Here is a 13716-nt window from a genome sequence, read left to right on the forward strand (position 1 = left end):
TCTCCATCCACCTTGAAGCACTGTGCTGATCAGCTGTCTCCAGTGTTCACAGGCATTTTTAACACCTCACTGGCGACATGTCACGTCCCAGCCTGCTTCAAATCCTCCACTATCATCCCTGTCCCAAAGAAGCCAAGGACCACAGGACTTAATGAGTTTAGACCCGTCGCTCTAACCTCTGTGGTTATGAAGTCCTTTGAGCGCCTTGTGCTTTCACACCTAAAAGAAATCCCCTCTAAATAATATTACATATGATTTAGCAATGGTATCAAGGTGTTACACGATTGTATCTGTTGCTTTATGTCTGTTGGTTGTGCTGTTCTTTTTGTGTCTCTTTCCAGGTGATGGAGCAGACAGAGGACGTTTTATCATTCTCTTCCTTTTATCTCTTCTTTCTTTCACTTCTTCTTTCTCTTTTTTTTCTCTTCTTGTTTTTCTTTTACTCTCCTACTTTGTAGTGTCCATATAATTTGAAATTCTCCCTGCAGGAATCACAATAAAGCTATTTACACGCACAAGCGGAGCATTATGGCGAAAGCTGTTTGCTCCACTTGTGAAAGTAAAATCTGTCGAGCTCTATTTGGCATTAAGATATCAATTTTTATTGCCACATTGCTAGACAGGACACTGGGGGGAAAAAAAAAAACTCTAAATCTTGGACCCCCTACAGTTTGCCTACAGAGCCAACAGGTCTGCAGACGACGCTGTCAACCTGGCCCTTCACCACATCCTCCAGCACCTGGACTCTGCAGGAACCTACGCCAGGATCCTGTTTGTGGACATCAGCTCTGCCTTCAACACAATCATCCCAGCTCTGCTTCAGGAGAAGCTCTCCCAGCTGAATGTACCTGACTCCACCTGCAGGTGGATCACAGACTTTCTGTCTGACAGGAAGCAGCACGTGAAGCTGGGAAAACGTGACACTGACCCACAGCTCATCAGCACTGGTTCCCCCTAGGGCTGTGTTCTTTCTCCTCTGCTCTTCTCCCTGTACACCAACAGCTGCACCTCCAGTCATCAGTCTGTCAAGCTCCTGAAGTTTGCGGACGACACCACTCTCATTGGACTCATCTCTGATGGTGACGAGTCCGCCTACAAGTGATAGGCTGACAATCTGGTGACCTGGTGCAGGGAGAACAACCTGGAGCTCAACGCTGTAAAAACAGTGGAGATGGTTCTGGACTTCAGGAAGAACTCAGCCCCAGCTACCCCCATCACCCTCTGTGACTCCACCATTGACACTGTGGAGTCTTTCCGCTTCCTGGGAACTATCATCTCCCAGGACCTAAAGTGGGAGCTTAACATCAACTCCCTCACCATGAAAGCCCAGCAGAGGATGGACTTCCTGCGGCAGCTGAAGAAATTCTACCTGCCAAGTACAATGATGGTGCAGTTCTACTCCTCCATCATTGAGTCCATCCTCACCTTGTCCATCACCATCTGGTACGCTGGTGCCACCGCTAAAGACAAGGCCAGACTGCAGCATGTCATCCGGTCTGCAGAGAAGGTGATTGGCTGCAATCTTCCATCTCTCCAGGATCTGTACACCTCCAGGACTCTGAGGCTTGCAGGGAAGATTGTGGCTGATCCCTCGCACCCCAGTCACATATTTTTTCAGTCACTTCCCTCTGGCAGGAGGCTGCTGTCCATCAGGACCACAACCTCATGCCACAAGAGCAGTTTTTTCCCATCTGCTACCAGCCTTACGCTGGTAAGGCAAAGAGCCACCTGTGAATCTGGACACTGTCTCTGTCCCCCGTTCAGGACTTACAAGCTTCAGCGTTACATTAACGCACAGTTAACTGAGTGTATACAGCTTCGGTATATATATACTTTTTATTTTTTTACTTTTTATTTTACTGTATTCTTATTTTTTGTCTGCACCATCAACACCAAGTCAAATTCCTTGTAAGTGCAAACCTACTTGGCGATTAAACTTGATTCTGATTCTGATACGCTGGTTATGTAAATGTTGATATATCAAATAAAATCCATGTAAAATACACCAAAGTCTGTGGCTGCAATGTGACAAAATGTGAAAGAATTGGTGCAATGCACTGTATAACCACACACAAAGGCTTTTTTTGTTTGTTTTTTTCTCAATTTTCCTCCACTTTTTTATTTTTAGGAGAAGGTTCTTTTTTTCCCTGATAGCATGAACGATTTGAATCCAGTTTGAACAACAAATTGGTTAAAAACTCATTAATATATTTAGGAGAGACTCCCCATCTCCAGGATGGCACACTGCAGAGCATTGAAAAAGTTTATTTATATATATATATATATATATATATATATATATATATATATATATATATGAACTTCTTTAATGCTCTAAATGACTTAACAGAACGGATGACTAAAATTTTATTTATATATATATATATATATATATATATATATATATATATATATATATATATATATATTCACATGAAGGAACACTAACCGGCACAAATCTCTCACACCATCCCGTCTATCAGCTTTGGGATGAATATGGAGTGTCAGATGAGTGACAGACCTTATCACTCAACCTCAGTGTCTGACCTCTCCGATAATTGTGCAGCTGAAAAGCATCAAATCTCTTTATCCACAGTCTTTTGCCTTCCAAGAAGGAAACAGGGAGATAAAAGTGGTGTATTAATGCACATGGTTTTCAGTCAATGGCCGCTTATTTCAGCAGTGTTCACATCCAGCAGTAAGATTGACATTTTAGTGTACTCTGCTCACATTTTTAACCACTCAGGCTGAGAACAACAACACCAGACCTAAAATCTGTAGCCTCAGATTTAAACTCCTGCCTTCAATCAAAGTATTTTCCAGCAGAGCATCACAAGGTTCACCAGCGTTAGATTTACTGAGGGATAACCCTGTGCTATTGACTCAGTAAAGTGCTGGCAAACATTCCCGTCAACCCTCGTTCAAAATGTGGTATCAGGAACTGGCTGTGCAAACTGTATTTTGGCAGTAATCAGGAGAACAAATCTTTCGATTTCCTCTTGGGATCTGATTTAGTTTCCATCAAATATGTGTGCATGGAAGTTTGTTCTTTCAAGATGTTCTGTCAGGTCCCCTGTGCACCTTATTGGATTAGGCTTGTGCAGAATAATTATGTTTTTACACGTCTTTGTTCTGCAGCAGCAGCAGCAAGAAGAGGATATTTGAGAAGGATGGGAAGAAACTCCTCTTTCACTCAGCATCTGGAAGAATATGGAGAGCAATTCATCTCTGACTAGTTACAGCTAACTTTACCAATTCCTCCTTTTTCATACTGATTCATTAGGCAGTTACAGAGGACACAGATTGTTGAGGTTGAAGTGCTGTATAAAAACGTTTGTCTGTTACGGGTATTGCCAATTCCACAAAAAAACATCTCCAAATAGAAGAGGCTTGTAATATTCTAGGTTCTGTTTTGGTTTGTTTACTCTCCTGCCTTAGGTTCTCTGGCTGCTTTGAGTTTTGTCTTGTCTAGGTTCCTGTTTTGCTTGTTTACAGTTAGTTTATCCTGTTTTGGTCATCCGTGTTAGTCTTGGCTTTATCTTCTGTTTTAGTTTTATACTTCGGGATTGTTTTGTTTCTTATAAGGTCTGGTGTAGTTTGTTTCTGTCCACTTGTCCTCTCAGCTTTTTAGGTTTGGTTTCTGATCTGTTCTTGTTTTGAGCCTCGGCACTGATGTCTGGTCTAATTACTTACTCTGCACACCTGCCTAACTCCACCCCTGCTGCAATCACCTCTCACCAGTTTCACCTGCCTCCACCTCCATATATACTGTTGAGACCAGACATCAGTGCCAGGTCGTCTTGTTGGTCTTGTCATGTTTTTGGGTGAGTCAATCCTGATCTGATGTTTGTTTTTGGAATTTTTACCAAGTTTTTCCCTTCCAGAGAACCTGAGTTATTTCGTCATGTTCCCAGTCAGTTTCTGTTCCTATGAAGTTCTGGATGTTTTTTATTAGTCTTTTTGATTATTCAGTCCTTTTTTGCATTGCTCTGCTTTTTGTTAAATAAATCCCTTTTTTAAGAACCTCTGCTGGTCTGGCTGATTTCTGGGTCCGCTGCCGTGATTCATTACAAGGCTATAGTAAACAGCAAAGATAAGTTTACATTTATTAAACTGTCTAACATTTGTAAAATTTCTTTATTTTTAAACCACATGTTTTCACATTCGGGTCAAAACTATTTAAAAGTAAAACATATGTCTTTTTTATTTTTTATTTTTTACAGAATACCATTCATCTACCTCATCCGTCCATCCCGTCCTTACACCCATATCATCAATTTATGTTTAGGAGAAGCAGACATACCCATTTCTCCCTGTCTGCACTAACTGGCTCCAACACCTCCTGGGAATCTTTAGCTGTTTTTAAGCCAGATGGAAAACATAAGCCCTCCAGTGAGTTGGGGTCAAGTACTTGACCCCAAGTACTTGCAATGGACCTCTGCCCATGTAGCATCCTCAGTGTAGATGAGGATCTTATTTGTTCCTCCTAATTTTGAATGCACTATTGGGGGAAACAAGTTTATCTACCCTGGAGAGAAAACTAAATTCAACAGTCTTCTTGGACTTTTAATCATTAGCAAGATTTAATGGGCACAGGTAGCACTGGGATGAAAATGTATTGGTAAATGAATAGCGTCACATAAATTCATTCTTCATGGTGAAGATGAAGAACAGTTCCAACGTTGCTATAATTTCAAAGTAGGATACTTTAGAACATTTGCATATTCTAAGAGTATTTAATGTCATTTAGGATGATATTTGGGAAGTTTTCCAAATAGAAAGGTATTCAAACTTATGCTAGTGTGCTAGTGAGACAGAGGTGATCTGTATATATATATATATATATATGACAGCATTCATCCCTTTAATGTTTGTTGCAGGGGTTGTCTTTGATTTAGTCCCAATTTCAGCCAATTGGTTTCTGAACATCTTATATCTTTTTGCATGTAGAATTTTTCCTGAAACAACGAAGACCATGAAATATACAGTTGAAACCACATATTTAGAAAAAAGACAGGTCAACTTTTTTTTTCTTCTCACTGTCTGGTATTAAGTCAAACTGAAATTTTCTGTTTTAAGTGAGGTAAGATTACCAAAATTATTGTGATTAACTAAATGCCTGAATAATGAGAGATCTTTTTCAAAAAACTCTCTGACTTAAACTCTCTGACTTAGATCAAACTTTTTGTCTATAACTCCACATGCTTCTCACTGTTGTGTGTTGGGATTTTGGCCAATTCCTCTTGACAAGAATGAATCAAATTTGTAGGCCATGTGCACAAACCCTTTCATCTCTGCCTACAAAATATTGTGGCCACTCCAAAACTTTCACTTTGTAGTCCTTTGTAAGCCTCTTTGTATCTATCGTGTAATAACGTGTTTTGTGAGGCGCAGCGGATGAGTCGGTCACCCTTGTACGGCTCAGTTCGGAGAGTGTTTTCAGCCTTGCAAGCTTCCCCCTTCTTCCTCTAAATGTAACACTGGTCATTACACTCAATTTCAGTTCCATCAGACCTCAGGACATGTTTCCAGGAATTAAGGTCTCTATCCCTATATGCATTTTCAAACTCCAGTCTGGCATTTGGTGTTGGAGTAATGGATTCTTCCCCACTGAGTGGTCTCTCAGCCTGTGATGGTCTGGACTCACGTCACTATGTGCAATTATGTACATGCTTCATCAAAGCATTTCCCTTTTTCCAGTGTGTACGCTCCAAACGATATGACTTGCCACTGAGCAAGAGCTTTATTTAACCCTCCATTCTGAGCTGTTTGAATAAGCATATTCAAATATGTCCTCAGTTCCTACATCATTTTCAAATTACATCTACTTCTATTCTTAAAGCTTGCCTGCAGCTCTTTGATGTATGTTAGATTAAGCAATTTCATGCAGCAAAGGAAGCAGCTGAAAACTATGAAGAATTGTTTATTGAAATCCCAGCTACACTGTTATTGCTCCTCTTAACATGGTGTGGAGTCGCATGCTCTGCAGGCTCTTTAATGAGTACGAAGGTGATTGCAGATTCAGTGTGGGCGGGTTATCTTTGGATCGCATTAAAGCAGGTCAAATGGCTGTTGTGGAAGATGGATTATAATACTACAGAGCAGCATTTGTTTTAACCAGCACACGGAGGAGTTAATGTGGATTTACGATAAGTAAATGTTTATGGTTGAAAAGGGTTATTTAGCAGATGGTTGATTTCACTGTTGTCTGCAGATTTCTTCATTTACTGTGAGTTCATTTGAATATAGTGTTTAATTACTTTGCTCAGAGAAAACTTTTTTTCTTTACAAGAAATGACGGATTTTCAACTCATAATACCACATTCATGCTAGTTATCTGAGTTATTACCCATGTAGCAAAATGTAATTTTATTCCAATATCTGAACTCAAGGTCACTTCCTCTAGAGGAAGAAGACAGCAGAGAAAGGCTGTGAAGTCAGGTCACATTTTGCATTAATGGCTCTGCATTTACATCTTTTTTTTTTTTGCAGGTAGAATTTTATAGCTATATTTATTCACAGTAAAAGCAATCAACTGTCAGAATCGTGAGTCACAACAAATGTCCACATTTTGTGATTAATGTTATATAATTATGCCGGGCAGAGCTACTTCCATTAAAGTTACTGGCAAATTATTCACAGCCTCAAACACATTCGCAGAGAGAGTGAAGGATGCGAGCTGCAAGCAAGAAACGTAAGAGGGGGGGGGGGAGAAAATGTGGCAGGGAAAGATATTTCAAATTTAGTGTTGGCCCACAGACACAATTCTGTATTTAATGGGATTCTAAATGCATTTAGTTTCAAGGGATGCCTTTGCATTTTAAGTTCTCTAATCACTCGGCTGTATAATGTGCCTGAAGAAATGCCACAATAGGGTGAATTTGTGCAAGGCATTTAGCTTTGCATTCTTTTTACAAAGATTAGGAATCAGGGGCAAATTACCGTGTGGTGGGGCTCAGTTCAGCTGAATATTACCCTGGTGGGAGATCGCTTGCTTTAAAGAAGTCTGTCTTTGAGAAGCCTGACTTGCCGCTCCCCTGCTATGTCTCCAGTTCTCCCTCTCAGTGTAGTTTAGCAAGAGAGTGTTGCTCCCACCCACTTCCAGAAGAGACTCATTAACCTCCAGCAAGTTAGGCAAGCGGAAATTGCAGGTACACCCTGCAAACAGCTGTCCAAAATAAATCCACCCGGAGTCTAATTAATAACACTTGTGTTGTTTGCTTTTGCCACGCAAAAGTGTAAAAATTGCACGTTTGAAAATAGTTTGCCACATGACCCACTGTGAAATTATAATGAGTTGTTGCTGTATTTTATTAAAAAAAATTGATGGAATGTGTTAATTGGTGAACTTTGCTGACACCGTTTCAGTGTTTGAACAGAGCTAATTCCTGCAAATTTATTTGCTGTAAGTCACTTCATAATAAATGGACAAGTATACAAGAATGGTACCAATCTCTTGAACAAAGGCTTGGTAAAAGCTTATAAGCATACAGTTTGGATAGCTTGTTTTTCTCCTGAAAAAATAAATCATCACATTAAAACTGTATTTTGGATTTACTCTGGTATTAAAATGTGCTTGATGGTTTAAAACATTTAAATGTGAACAAAAGAAAAAACAGAAGAATCCATTGCATCTATTCATCAGGAAAATTACACAAAACCATAATTCTTTTGTTATGATAACTGGTAAACTGACAATAATGCATAAAACCCTTTATGCATGGCTCTTCAACTTCAGTTTTAAAAGGACAAAATACTAACTTAATGGTTTGTTTAATTACCACATAAGATAAAGAAAACAGACCCACCATGTTTTAATAGTAGAAGAAAGAAAAACAAAATAGTATCATAGGTTTCCAAATGGAGTCTAACAAGTTTGAGTTTTAACATTAACAAAGTTTAAAGTCTTAATCATTATTTGATTATTTTTTCTTAAAGGTGCACAAAGTTTTTTTTATAAAAGAATCACATCCTGCTGGTGTAGTAGTTGTTATTGTGGTGTTTTATGCTTTTATTTTGGTCAATTTGTTAGTAAATAAAGCCTTTCACATTTATTTATAATAAAAATGGAAGTACGTCACTGCACATGCAAGGCAGGGGATAAAACAAGGAAGTGGCTAGCGGCTCTTAGCATTTCCCAGCAAAACAATGCAGAATGGTCCAAGTGAAATCCAGTGAAAAGAAAATGCAAAAAAATATCTGTTTCCAAGAGAGAAAAGACTGGCACGTCAATGGGAATACAGTATGAACGTTGGTGTTCACTGGCGCGGACGCTGAACCTGCTGATTTCTCTGATGTGATCGCAGAGTTGATTGACGTGAGTAAATGTTCAGATATGAGGCTCCTAAAGTTGCTGTTAGATCGGTATAATTAATTTATAATGGTTGGTCTTCGATCACACCGAGCTGCCGCTTTACTGCAAGGCATTACAGAGAGTCAGGCGCAATCTGGCATTATTTACAATTTCATTGTCATTTATTAATTAAGCAAACGGGCATTATGATAGAGACTGTCGGTAGATGGCAACACATCTGTTTATATCTGCTCATCGTGACGGTCTTGGGTTCGATTTAGCCTAAAAAAGGACCATCAAAACATTATCAGGATGGACGCTTGGTGTATATAACCTTATTTTATCATGATCAAATGGTTTTTGGACATTTTTTAAGCATAGTGTATTCCTCCACAAATGCAGAAAAAAGATAAAACCAACCAACATATGTCAGATAGACACATATTTCAGCAACATGTGGAAAAACTAGAGGTGGCTGCAACCTCATGATTAACAATGTTTGCAGCTTGCCATGACCCCTTCAACTCTTCAAAATAATAACAGATAATTTACTCCTAGACCACATATCCTAATGCAAAATGGAAGATAAATACACTGCTCAAAAAAATAATTGGAACACTAAAGTTTCACATCCTAGATCTGAATGAATTAAATATATTTGTATTAAACACTTTACATAGTTGAATGTGCTGACAACAAAATTATACATAAATTATCAATGGAAATCCCATTTATCACATCCGCCACCTCATAATGAGGTGTGCTGAGGGATCTCCTCTCAGACCAGGACTAACGCATCCACCAACTCCTGGACAGTCTGGTACAACATGGCGTTGTTGGATGGAGCGAGACATGATGTCCCAGATGTGCTCAACTGGATTCAGGTCTGGGGAACGGGCGGGCCGGTCCATAGCATCAATGCCTTCGTCTTTCAGGAACTGCTGACACACTCCAGCCACATGAGGTCTGGCATTATCTTACATTAGGAGGAACCCAGGGCCAATCACACCAGCATATGCTCTCACAATGGGTCTGAGGATCTCATCTCTGAACCTAATGGCAGTCAGACCACCTCTGGTGAGCACATAGAAGGTTGTGCGGCCCCCCAAAGAAATGCCACCCCACACCATGACTGACCCAATGCCAAACCGGTCCTGCTGGAGTATGTTGCAGCAGCAGGACGTCCTCCACGTCTCCAGACTCTGTCACGTCCGTCACATGTGCTCATTGTGAACCTGCTTTCATCTGTGAAGAACTCAGAGAGCCAGTGGTGAATTTGACAATCTTGGTGTTCTCTGGCAAATGGCAAACATCCTGCACGGTGTTGGGCACCCGACGTTCACACCCACCTGTGAACGGCGGGCCCTCATACAACCCTCATGGAGGCTGTTTCTGATCTTTTGAGCAGACACGAGCACATCTGTGACCTGCTGGAGGTCATTTTTGCAGGGCTCTGGCTGCTCCTCCTGTTCCTCCTTGCACACAGGTGGAGGTAGCAGTCTTGCTGCAGGGTTGTTGGCCTCCTCCACGTCTCCTGATGTACTGGCCTGTCTCCTGGCAGCGCCTCCATGCTCTGGACACTACGCTGACAGACACAGCAAACCTTCTTGCCACAGCTCGCATTGATGTGCCATCCTGGATGAGCTGCACTACCTGAGCCACTTGTGTGGGTTGTAGACTCCATCTCATGCTACCATTAGAGTGAAAGCATCGCCATGTTCAAAAGTGACCAAAACATCAGGCAGAAAGCAGAGGAACTGAGAAGTGGTCTCTGGTCACCACCTGGAGAACCACTGCCCTATTGGGGGGGTCTTCTTAATTTCCTCTAGTTTTCACCTGTTGTCTATTCCATTTGCACAACAGCAGGTGAAATGTGTTATCAATCAGTGTTGCTTCTCAAGTGAATAGTTTGATTTCACAGAAATGTGATTGACTTGGAGTTACATTGTGTTGTTTAAGTGTTCTCTTTATTTTTGTTGAGCAGTATATAAACAGTGGTCATCACATTCACATGTAATCTATGTTTAAAAAAGGAAAAACAACATCAAAACACATTTCACACATTAAGAGCATAACATCAGCTACATATTTTACATATCACAGGCGAAAAACTATCCCCATAGTAACAACAAGATATTTTAAGTATCCAAACAAGACTGTGGAAGTATAATGCCTTTATTGGCAATGCATATTTATGACACTGCGTGTCACACATTTTTTAAAAACTTTGTATTCTGTCAGTGAGAAAAATTACACTGCCTTCCTTTTTGCATTTTCCCTATAATTACACTCAAGTAGTGAGAGCAATCCTAGGGCACTCACCCAACCTCTCATTGGTCTGAGAGAGTAGTGTTTGTTTTAATGGCAATCAAATGAAAATAGCTTGTTTACATGTATAAGTAAACCCGAGCATTGTTAATATTAACAAAGTCATATCCAATTTTTACTACCCAACCTTTTTTTTCTATAAATATATTTTTACATTTAAAAATGGTTATTTGAGAGCAAAGATAAACCCAAACGTTCCCTGCCCCATCACACTGAAATAGTGGTGTTTTACAGCAAAAGATGACTGAATATCAACCATCTCCATTTTTAGCTATGATGTAAAAATCAGTGTTCGGTCTAATGGAAGATGGGTCACCTGCAAACTGCAGCGCTTCAATAGGACTGTGAACGTCTTGGAATCGCTTAAGAAAATTCCCTGTTAGCTTCGTTATGAAGTCTGTTGTGACCTTTATCTGTGCACTCAGGGATGTTGGAAGTGCAACATTTTAACAGACACGGGATCTGCTATGAAAACAGTTTTCTCTTAAAAGCGAAAAAGTCTGTCAACCAATTCGGCCATAAAGTGTTCATCTAGCTTGTCCAAAAATGTTTAACAATTTCAGAGAAATGACGCAATCCCCTGATGGAGTTCACATTAATGGTCCAGAACGGTACTGAGCCATCTGACACCCTCACAAACCCGCAGGTCAGCGAATATTAATAATAATTCTCATGACAGTCTCTATTGTGTATTTATATTCATCCCTGAGTTTTCCATACATAGCCGACTGATGCAATACAAAAACTGCATATACGGTGCCATAGTTGAAAGTGCTGCAACTATGCAGGTGCCATATGGTGCCATAGTTGAAAGGGCTGCAACTTAGCCTCGTGAGACCATCCTGATCTCGCGAGGTTTCAAGGTTTCACTCGCAGATCAGTCTGGATACTTTCCGTTGAAGAAAATTTGGAGCCGTTCACCAAACGAACGTCCAATCAGCGTTGGCTTTGAGGCGGGTTGAGGTGTGACGCAACGGGAAGCGCGTCAGTTCAGTCTTAACAGCATGGCGGCTTCAGCCGATGAAACTAGCGTTAGCGTGGCTATCGAGCAAGTTTTATCGGAATTACAGAGTATTTCTTTGCTGAGCTAACGAGCCTTTACCTGCAGCAGCAAGAGTAGCTTGGCTTGTGGTTGTGTTTTCGTCGTCGCTCTGTTACCAGCGACGACGAATCTGATTGGTTCATTTGGCCCGTCTATCACCAACATAGGCCAATCAGCTAACCAGTATTTTCGCCCCTTCCCAAAATTACTTCAACGGAAGGTTTCCAGATGGATATGCGGAGCAAATCTATCTGGCGGAGTCAGGTAAGCTGCAACTATGCACTCTTACCACTTATAGCTGGAGGGCCATCTGAAACCAGCTGAAAAACTGAATTTTATGTTCATTAAAAAGTCTAAATATCTTTGGAAAATCCCCTCCCCTGTCCCATGTACCTCAAGCTGACTAAATCCAAGAATCTTTTCCCGAAAACAAACACCATCAAGAACCCTCACATATTTGCAATGCTGGGCTGTGTTGGCACAATCTGTCAATTAATCCCCAGCAACAGATATAATTTATGCTTTGTTGAGTTTTCAAACAGCGTTTTTAAGACATTGTTTGCAAGACACTCCATTCCGTGCAGGCCTGGTTCATCCGATAATGGCACTTTTTTGATAGGTGAAACAATGTTCTTAATTTGTCAAACACAACTTCATTGAGGACAGCTAGAATGTATTCTCTCAAAGTTTAAGACACAGTAAAAGGTTACCCTTTCTGCATTGGCAGCACAGCCACTCACAGGGATGCCAGAAGATGCTCTCTCCTGCTCTGCACAAAAGTGACTGATAGCCTCTTGAGACCGGTGAAAGGATGCCAGCAGCCCATGTACTCCAGTTCATTCCTCAGACTCTTTAGAAACTTGCAGAAAACGAGATATGGCTTGTATTACAGTGTCCTTTCAAATGGTTTGCCTTTATCACAGCAATGCTTTTGTTTCAAAGTAAACACACTGGCTTACAATTTGTTGCAGTCAACTTTTCTGTCTATTTGCTCTGGATTTATTGAATTGCTTAATCATTATTGTTTTTCTGGTCTGGAAGAGACATTTCAAAGTTATTTTGTCTGGCTAATTGGCAACTTTTGTCGTTTTCTTTTTACCACCTTTCCACAGGTCAACCAGGTGTGAAAATTTGACAAAATCGTTGTCAAGCTTTCCCCAACAGATAATGTCTATTGATCAAATACACAATCTACTGCATCCAAGTAGCCGACATACGTCTTTTATAATTTTAGAACCACGCTTCCACAATTCACAGTCACATTCGACAAATTAGAAAATGCTTTGTGATGATGTTAATTTGACAGATTAAAATTATGTTTTAAAAAAAAAAAAACTTGAGGATGGTTTTAAACATGCTTAAATAAACACACATTTTGTATTCATAGATTTTTTTGGGTCTGATATAATAATCGGATCTTAATTGTCATGTTTTGACTAGCTATAAGCTGTCACAGCATCAAATGTAAGCAGCTGGCGTCACAACCCCAAGAAGGTACATTAGTCAATGCACCTCTTGCTGTTTTTCTTTCAAAGATGAAATTGTGGATTCTTACAAAACAGACGTGATAGCAACATTGTCTTCCTGCGCTGACATTTTTTATGCAGAATCAGTCGTGGACTCGCAGCTCTTGCGTTTGTCGCAAACCATAATACTGCAATGTGATTGGCCCAAATTGTTTTTTGGTTCAGTCACAAATCGGTGAAACCGGGCGGTACAAGTTTGATTCTCATGCGTTTGTGAACGCACAAATATTACGAGAATTCAGCTTCCAGCCAAGGTTAAAGATACTTGAGCCACATTGCCTCGTCAGAGGGCTAAATGGCGTCAGGGTGGGAATGTGTGGGTGAATGACTGAATGTAGCGCTTTCACGTTGTCGGACTTGAGAAAGTGCTATACAAGGACAGGTACAAGTACACTACCATTTACTAAAGCAGATGAACTTTTCAACAATATCTTTCTAATTATAATTTCTAATTATAATTTATTAAATATGACTGTAGTCTGGGTCTCAAGCCACTTTCTGGATTTTTATTTATTTACAAGAACCGT

The sequence above is a fragment of the Fundulus heteroclitus genome, unplaced genomic scaffold (assembly GCF_011125445.2).
Source record: "Fundulus heteroclitus isolate FHET01 unplaced genomic scaffold, MU-UCD_Fhet_4.1 scaffold_168, whole genome shotgun sequence".
Lineage (NCBI taxonomy): Eukaryota > Metazoa > Chordata > Actinopteri > Cyprinodontiformes > Fundulidae > Fundulus > Fundulus heteroclitus.